The sequence below is a fragment of the Gastrolobium bilobum genome, unplaced genomic scaffold, assembly GCF_033153095.1.
Source record: "Gastrolobium bilobum isolate Gb01-03AN ecotype WA unplaced genomic scaffold, APGP_CSIRO_Gbil_v1 utg50319, whole genome shotgun sequence".
In the NCBI taxonomy this organism is placed as follows: Eukaryota; Viridiplantae; Streptophyta; class Magnoliopsida; order Fabales; family Fabaceae; genus Gastrolobium; species Gastrolobium bilobum.
Genome location: NW_026898865.1, coordinates 35,425 through 44,280, shown reverse-complemented (window position 1 = coordinate 44,280; position 8,856 = coordinate 35,425).

Sequence of the window (8,856 nt, the reverse complement as noted above, 5' to 3'; positions counted from 1 at the left end):
AAAGTGTTTGTGTCAAAGAATGCTGAGTTCCTTGAGAAGGATTTGATCTCTCAAGGAGCCAGTGGGAGTAAGATTGATCTTGAAGAAGTTCAAGAACCACATGAACAGATTGAGGAACCCAAGTCTGCTCCGCAGGCAACGTTCTCCCATGGAGAAGTAAACACACAACTCCGTAGGTCAACGAGGGGCATCCATCCACCTGAGAGGTATGGGTTTGTGATTGAGAATCAGCAAACCGTCGAGGATGATGAACCAAGTAACTACGAAGAGGAAGTCAAGGATGTTGACTCTTCTAGATGGCTTGAAGCCGTGGAATCTGAAATGGATTCGATGTATCAAAACTAGGTATGGACCTTGGTTCCTAAACCGCAAGGAATAGTTCCTATTGGTAACAAATGGGTCTTTAAAAGAAAGACTGATGCAGATGGCAATGTTCAGACCTACAAAGCTAGGTTGGTTGTGAAAGGGTATCGTCAAAGACAAGGAGTTGACTATGATGAGACTTTCTCACCTGTTGCCATGATCAAATCTATTAGGATCATGCTTGCAATAGCGGCATATCACGACTATGAAATTTGGCAAATGGATGTCAAGATCGCCTTCTTGAATGGGTTCTTGAAGGAGGATGTCTACATGACACAACCTGAAGGCTTTGAAATCAAAGATCAAGAGCATATGGTATGCAAACTTCAAAGGTGGATATATGGGCTAAAGCAAGCATCAAGCAGTTGGAATATTCGTTTTGATGAAGTCGTTAAGAGTAACGGTTTTATCAAGAACGAGGATGAACCTTGTGTTTACAAGAAGGTTAGTGGGAGTAATGTCGTCTTCCTAGTACTTTATGTAGATGCCATATTGTTAATAGGAAATGACATCCCCACATTACAAACAACGAAAGAGTGGCTTTCAAAAAGATTCACCAAGAAGGATTTGGGAGAGGCGACCTTTATACTTGGTATAAAAATCCATAGAGATAGATCAAACAGGCTGCTGGGTTTATCTCAATCCACGTATATTGACAAGATGCTAAAGAGGTTTAGCATGGAAAGGTCGAAAAGGGGTTTTCTTCCCATCAGTCATGGGGTACATCTTTCAAAGGCCATGTGTCCTAAGTCACAGGCTGAGAAGGATCGCATGAGTGGAATTCCATACGCTTCGGCTATTGGATCCATCATGTATGCCATGATATGTACGAGACCAGATGTCTCATATGCTTTAAGCATTACGAGAAGATACCAGTCGGACCCTGGAGAGGGTCACTGGACGGCAGTCAAGACCATCCTTAAGTACTTAAGAAGAACTAAGGATGTGTTTCTGGTCTATGGTGGGGTTGATGAGCTAACAGTGAAAGGGTTCACTGATGCCAGCTTTCAGAGTGACAAAGATGACTGCAAGTCACAGTCTGGGTTCGTATTCACCTTAAATGGTGGGGCAGTATCTGGGAAGAGTTCCAAGCAGGAGACAACAACAGATTCAATGACAGAAGCTGAATATATAGCTGCTTCAGAAGCGGCTAAGGAGGCCGTGTGGATCAAGAAGTTAATATCTGAACTTAGGGTGGTTCCAAGCGTGCATGAGCCCATACAGTTGCTGTGCGACAACACTGGAGCCATTGCGCAGTCAAAGGAACCTAGGTCTCATCAAAGATCTAAGCACGTGCTCCGTAGATATCACCTGATTAGAGAAATCATTGATAGGATGGATGTAAAGATGGATTATGTTCCCCAGATGATAACCTGGCCGATTCTCTGACAAAGGCTGTTTCTCAGAGAAAACATGATAGTCATTATGAGGCTTTGGGTATACGACTTAGGTCTGATTGGCTCTAGGCCAAGTGGGAGCTTGTTAGTATATGGATGTCCTAGAGACAATCTTTTGATTAGATTAGGACATATGTAGACCTTTTATATTGTCGCAAATAAAAGCACTATTTATCCTATTTCATATTTTGTCTCAATATTACTATTAATATTTATATGAGTAACTGGATAAACCCCTTGGAATAAAATAGGTATCTCTTGAATATCTGTGATGAGATCACGATCACGAGGATTCAAGGATACTGCATGTTTATTCCTAATTTTATGTTCCTAGTCTAGAGGCACTGAGAATGGGGATCAGTGATCTCAGGTAAGACTAGTGTAATAACCCTAAATTATGTAGCCTTATTTATTAATGAATCTTGTGTGGGCAAATAAATTGATGATAGTTATATGTGAATAGTCCAAGTTAAGTATGGTTGAACAAATTAAAAGCCCAAGTGTGATGGGATAAACCCACACCAAGTAATGACCTTAATGGCCCAAACACATGGCTCTTGAAGTTATATAATATTAGACTAAGCCCAACCTAGGGTGAGCCCAACCAAAGAGACTCCTTTGGGCCGAAACCAATAGGTAAAAAATAATAAAATAAGACTTGGCCCATTTACTAACTTGAATGGAAATCCAACCCTAAAAGGCCAAGTGGGGCCGAACCCACTTCCTAGTGTGGCCTTGGCCCAGATGCAAGAAATCTCAACCTCTTTAAGAAGCCCAAAACCGCGGACCCCTTTATGTGAGCAACAAGGCCCAAGTTCATAAACTTATGGTGGATGATGCGGCATGAGATGAAAGGATGCCATTATATGAAACCAATGAGGAAAAAGAAATAAATGAACAATTGGCCTTCCCAAGTATAAGCCGCGGCCATAATGGAGGCAAGAAGAACATGTAGTGTCTTTTCTTCTTTCTAGGTGAACACATTAAGGATCATAAACTTCTCCATCTCCCTAGGCGCAATAATTAGCATGAAAAGGGAAGACTTGTTCTTACACACCTTATGATGAGTGTGATACACTCAAGGTGATCCCAAACCCCATGCATTGGGAAGTCCCAAAGACACTCTATCCTAGAATTCAATTATGGAAAGCTAAAAGACAAAAGGCCCTACACATTAACCAACATTTCTTCAATGATGATTAAAGCAATTAACATTGGTACACGCAAAGGACTCTCTTCCCCATGCGCCTCACTCCCCAAAATAATGATGACTCTCCCTAACCAAGGCATGACATGCAAGGACTCTCTTCCCCATGCGCCTCACTCCCCAAAACAATGATGAATCTCCCTAACCAAGGCATGACATGCAAGAACTCTCCTCCCTATACGCATCACTTCCAAGTGATTAATGATGAGTTGGTTTCTAGGTAAGAAATGCAAGAGTCCCTCCCATGCGTATGACACTTGAACAAGGTGGGAGATTTGCTAACCCACACACTCAACCTAGACCTAACCCTTCCCCTTCCTAGGTGTGATGATTAGAGGACTTAGATAAAATAAAAGACCCAAGCCAACCGTACGCACTCCCTCACACTCTCAAGATTAGCAAGGAACAAAAGGAAAACAAAGACACTATCTCTCTCCCTCTCAAAGGCTTCGGCCTTCTCCCCAAGGAACAAGCACCCACAAGAAAAACCAAACTCTCTTCCTCCCATCTAAGGCTTCGGCCATTCACATGTTAAGGGTAAGGGAACATCAAAAATAGTTTCTAGCCTCCTTCATCGTCTAACTCGTGGAGGTGGACACTTAGAAGAACTCGTGAAACTTAGAAGCAGGAGTGACATATCGGTGGAAGAATCACCATCAAACATCATCCTTGAGGTAAGGTCCCTTAGACTGCATGTTTAAGTTATGATCTCCCTCTTAAATATTTTCGTGTTATAAAGGCTAAAGGAATACAAACCTTCTTCCCTCATTCAATTCTTAAGGACTAAAAGAAAGGAAAGCCTTGTGGGATTTACATGTTAACCGAAATGTTAGAATGCTATGCATAAACTATGTTGTTAGAATCATTTTCTAAGACCTACATCCTAAAGGGGCCGAACCTATATGTGAGTTATAAACCAAGTGAGTTTTTAGAATCATCTCTAAAGTCCCATTATGTTATTAGGCCGAACCAAAGGTGCAAGGGAAGACCAGAGCCGAACTCGAACTCTTGAAGAATAAAAAGACAAGACCCCTGAGTAAGTGATTTATGGTTGTTGAAGCGGCTACCCTATGGTTGCCACCCCTTTATGTTAAAGTGAGGTTTGACTGCAATATGTTATATGATGCATTACATGATATGTTTGGTTGTTTGGAACTAATGTTTATTCATGCAAGTTTTGTAAGATGGCCTGTGCACTAATACCACAGAGGCAACCTGACGAGGACCCTGGGTATTCGTCCATAAGACCATGGAGAGTAATTGCCATGACAGGATTGGTATGATGATATGAAAGCATGATTATTTTCCAAACTATGTTTCCAATGTTTTGCCATTCTATTATTGTACATGTTATTATGTGACTATTGCAGGAGTAAGCATCATGGTTTGGAGGTTGCTCTAACAGTGAGTCCTTACTGAGACCCCCAATCTCACCCCTCTTTGGGGAAACCCACTTTCAGGAAAAAAATGACTAAATGGGTAAGGCAGGGAAAGAGGCTGGTACGAGTTGAAGAGGAACCTGCGCAACCACGTGCAGTTGATGATGACTCCAAACTAATGGAGATATTTAGGAACTTACTAGCTGAAGGAAAGCTCTTGGAGGCAGACTATCTTATATCTGCTCTAGCTGGGCCCATGTTGCTTGAAGAGGCACCTTCCTAAGGGTGTACCTAAGTTCTAATTTGGGATGACTGTAATAGACTATGCCACTTAGACTATTTTGAACATCTTATATGCCTTTGAAGTACGATATTTTGGGATGTTTATGTTTTATGGACTTATGAATTTAGTAGGAAAGATTAAGTAACATAAGTCACTATCTGCATAAGACACTTAAGTAACTACCTACTGGGTAGTAGTCAACACTAAAATTATGATAATGTAAGTGAGCTCCTAAAATAGCGCATAAGTATAAGTAGGGTAACCAAGTAGAGATTAGTTTGTAAGTAGACCGTAGACAAAGAAAAAGAGAAACTCATGACTAGAGGAATAGATAAGTTAGGGGAATGAACGAAATTAATTCCCATTAGTAAATCTTACGTTAACCACGCTTAAGTACATGGATTCCGCGCATTGAATGTCAAGCAATGTTACACCTTTGATGGCCTTATTAAGGGTGTTACAACTAGCACGACCTATCTACTTGTATTTGGATGCAAGGTAAAGACCTCATGAGCTACAGATATGGAGATGTCTTAGCTAAAGTCGTGGGGTGGACCTATAAGGGTATAGCTCGCACTGAACAGACCCACAAAGAGACTCTATGAGGAACTCTCACAGAGAGTATCATTAGAGTAGTCTCTTTATATTTGGGTATGTCTTTCCTAAGACCAAAAGTTATTACCTAGACTGTGTTCTAGAAGGCATGCTTTGATTGTGCACCTCGTCTTCCTGAAACATGGAGACTCGTAGGTATATTGTTGGGCTTGTCCTGAAAGAACACAGGGCTAGGGTGATAAGCTGAAGGAATTCGTCAAATTTCTGTGAGAGATTAGGTTATCTGTAAACCGGAGAAATCGGGATGACATTTACAGGGACTCAGGAATCTATGCATAGTAAAAGAGATCATGAGATGATCTGCCTTTAGAGTCTGTAAATTGAAGATTCCCTATTTCGAATAAAGTTTACCCTAAACCGCAGGGGTTAATACGCTTCCTTACCCTAGGTTTTATGGGAAGGTAACCGAGACGAAAGGAAATATATACGGCAACCAAATATGTGTAATAGGATGATCAAGTCATTAATCTAACTAGTTCTGGGGCAACAAAGCATTGCTAGTGTTCTGTGTTGTCATTAGATGGGTTGTGGGCTTATTGGGCTCAAGCCCATTTATGTCAGTGGCTATGTTGGACCTAATGGGTCACACACTAACACCTAATTGTCTAGATGCTCTAGCATTAAAGGTATTGGACCTAACAATTGTTATTAGCCCAAGAAGTAGTTTGGAACTCCACAGATAGGGTGGAGGGCGCATGGATCAAAGTAATGGGCTTGGATAGTCCAAGACATTACTAATTAATTTAATTAGTTAAATTAATTATCAAATGTTTAAATTTTGAATTTGAAATTTGAAATTTGAATTTTGAAATTTGAATTTTGAATTTGAATTTTGAAATTCGAATTTTGAATTTTGAATTTGAAATTTGAAATTTGAATTTTGAATTTTGAAATTTGAATTTTGATATTTGAAATTTGAATTTAGAATTTTGAAATTTGAATTTGAATTTAGAATTAGAATTAGAATTTAAAATTTAAGTGTTTGAAAGTTTGAATTCCAATGTTTGAAATTCGAATTTGAATTGGCTATGAAAAGTTGTTTCATAACAAAAGGATAAGATGAGATCTTGTTGGAACATATCAGGAGGAGATCTTTTGGACATAATCCAAGGATAATGGGGCGCTGATTTTGGCTAGATTTGATCATCAAAACCAGCTCCAGAAGATACGGTCTGTTGAGAGAATATTTGAGTGAGTTGATTTAAGTTTGAACGCAACTAACTCAAATGTATCTGGTCACCTTTTAGGCTATATAGGGCGCACCATATAGCTGATTATATGATGATTCATGATCATATTTCTGACTAGGTTTTGAACTTAGTCTCATGAGAATATTCTGGGATGTTGTTGGCAATTTTGAAATGCAACAACTCCACTTATTCTCTCCCCATAGGGCGCCACTTTGATCAGATTTTTGGGAGAAAAATCTGATTTGTTTTTGAAACTTAAAAGGCTCCTCTTGTGTGCTTAATGTATAGTTAGTTCCTCCTTAGGTTTTTGTGAAAAGCCAAGCCTTTCTCTACTCATCTATTCGCCCCCTTGTGAGGTTTTCTCTTAGAACACTTCACTCTTCTAAACACTTTTACCTAGCCTCCTGCATCACACACTGAGCGCATAGCAAGCCTTATTGTGGTGATCAATCGGCGGCCTTACTGGAAGGAGTTCCTGTATCTAGACGCGGGTGGTGTGGATCAACGTTAGAGGGTCTGAACCCTTCAGACCTACCTTGATCATCTGGAGTTTTCACGAACAAGGTATGACATACGTCTTAAAGTATGTATCTTGATATGCATGTGTGTTCCGCTTGCGAAAAATTTTGTTTTTCCCTCACGCATGTTTCGGCCTTCAAGGCCAATTCTACTTTCAATACTATCCCATTTCCATTTGGGAATTTCCAGAGGTTGAAGAAGTCCCGAAGGTTTCTGATGTTCATACTTCACTTTCTGACATGTAAGGCATCGTGCTACATATTCCGCAATATCTCGTTTCATGCCTGGCCACCAAAATGAAGTCTTTAAATCATGATACATCTTGGTGGATCCAGGATGAACGGTATAGTCACCCTTATAGGCCTCTTGCAAAACTTCTTGTTTCAGTTCATCATTCGGTACTACTAATCGACCTTGAAATCTCAACATTTTATGTTCATCCCAAACAACATCTTGGTAACCAGCCAATTTATGGACTAGTCCCTCATCTCTTTGAGCTCTCTTAATTCTACGGAGTAACTCATTCTCCACTTTGATTCTGCCCAACCTTATTCCACGCCTTTTTCTGATAACAGACAAGTTCAAATCCCGAAAAGCTTCAAGTAGTTTCTGTTCTTCTATCATCAAGGTTGCAGCATGAAGAGTCTTACGACTCAAAGCATCCGCTACTACATTTGCCTTGCCTGGATGATACTTGAGTTCAAATTCATAATCTTCCAGGAATTCCATCCATCGTCGTTGCCTCATGTTTAGCTCATTCTGATCAAATAAATACTTCAGGCTCTTGTGATCGCTGAAAACATCGAATTGCGAACCATACAGGTAAAGTCTCCAGATCTTTAGTGCGAACACTATAGCTGCCAACTCTAGGTCATGAGTGGGATAGTCTTCCTCATGTGGCTTCAATTGTCGTGAGGCATAAGCTACGACCATATGATCTTGCCTCAAAACACATCCAAGTCCCTTTAGAGACGCATCACAATACACTTCAAACTTTCTGGTTGGGTCTGGAATAGTAAGCACCGGAGCACTGGTCAATCTACCTTTCAGCTCCACAAAATAATCTTTACAAGCGTCAGTCCACTCAAAAGGCATTCCCTTCCGAGTGAGACGTGTGAGAGGCTGCACTAGTTGCGAGAAATTCTGGATGAATCTCTGATAATAACCTGCAAGTCCCAAGAAACTCCGCACTTCAGTGACGATCTTAGGTCGCTCCCAATTCATTACTGCTTCCACTTTGCTAGGATCTACAACAATACCTTCTACTGAATTTATATGGCCCAAGAACTGTACTTCACTTAACCAGAACTCACACTTCGACCACTTGGCATACAATTATTTCTCCTTAAGGATTTGTAAGACTATCATCAAATGTTCAGCATGCAGTTCTTCATTGATAGAGTAAATCAGGATGTCGTCAATAAACACAATGACAAACTGATCTAAGAATGGGTGGAAGATACAATTCATATAATCCATGAATACTGCCGGAGCATTAGTAAGTCCGAACGAAATCACCTGATATTCATAATTACGATATCGAGTTCTAAAAGCTATTTTCGGAATGTCCTCCGGTTTAATCCGGATTTGATGATATCCCAATCGCAAGTCTACTTTTGGAAAATACTCTAGCACCTCTCAACTGGTCCATCAAATCATCAAACCTAGGAAGCAAATATTTATTCTTCACTGTCACCTTGTTCAGTTGACGGTAATCCACACACAAATGCAGACTATCATCCTTCTTCTTGATAAGAATAGCTGGAGCACCCCACGGAGAAGTATTGGGTCTGATAAATTCTTTTGACAAAAGCTCCTCTATTTGCTTCTTAAGTTCCCGAAGTTCCAAAGGTGCCATACGATAAGGAGCAATGGAAATAGGTCCAACTTCAGGAAGAAGTTC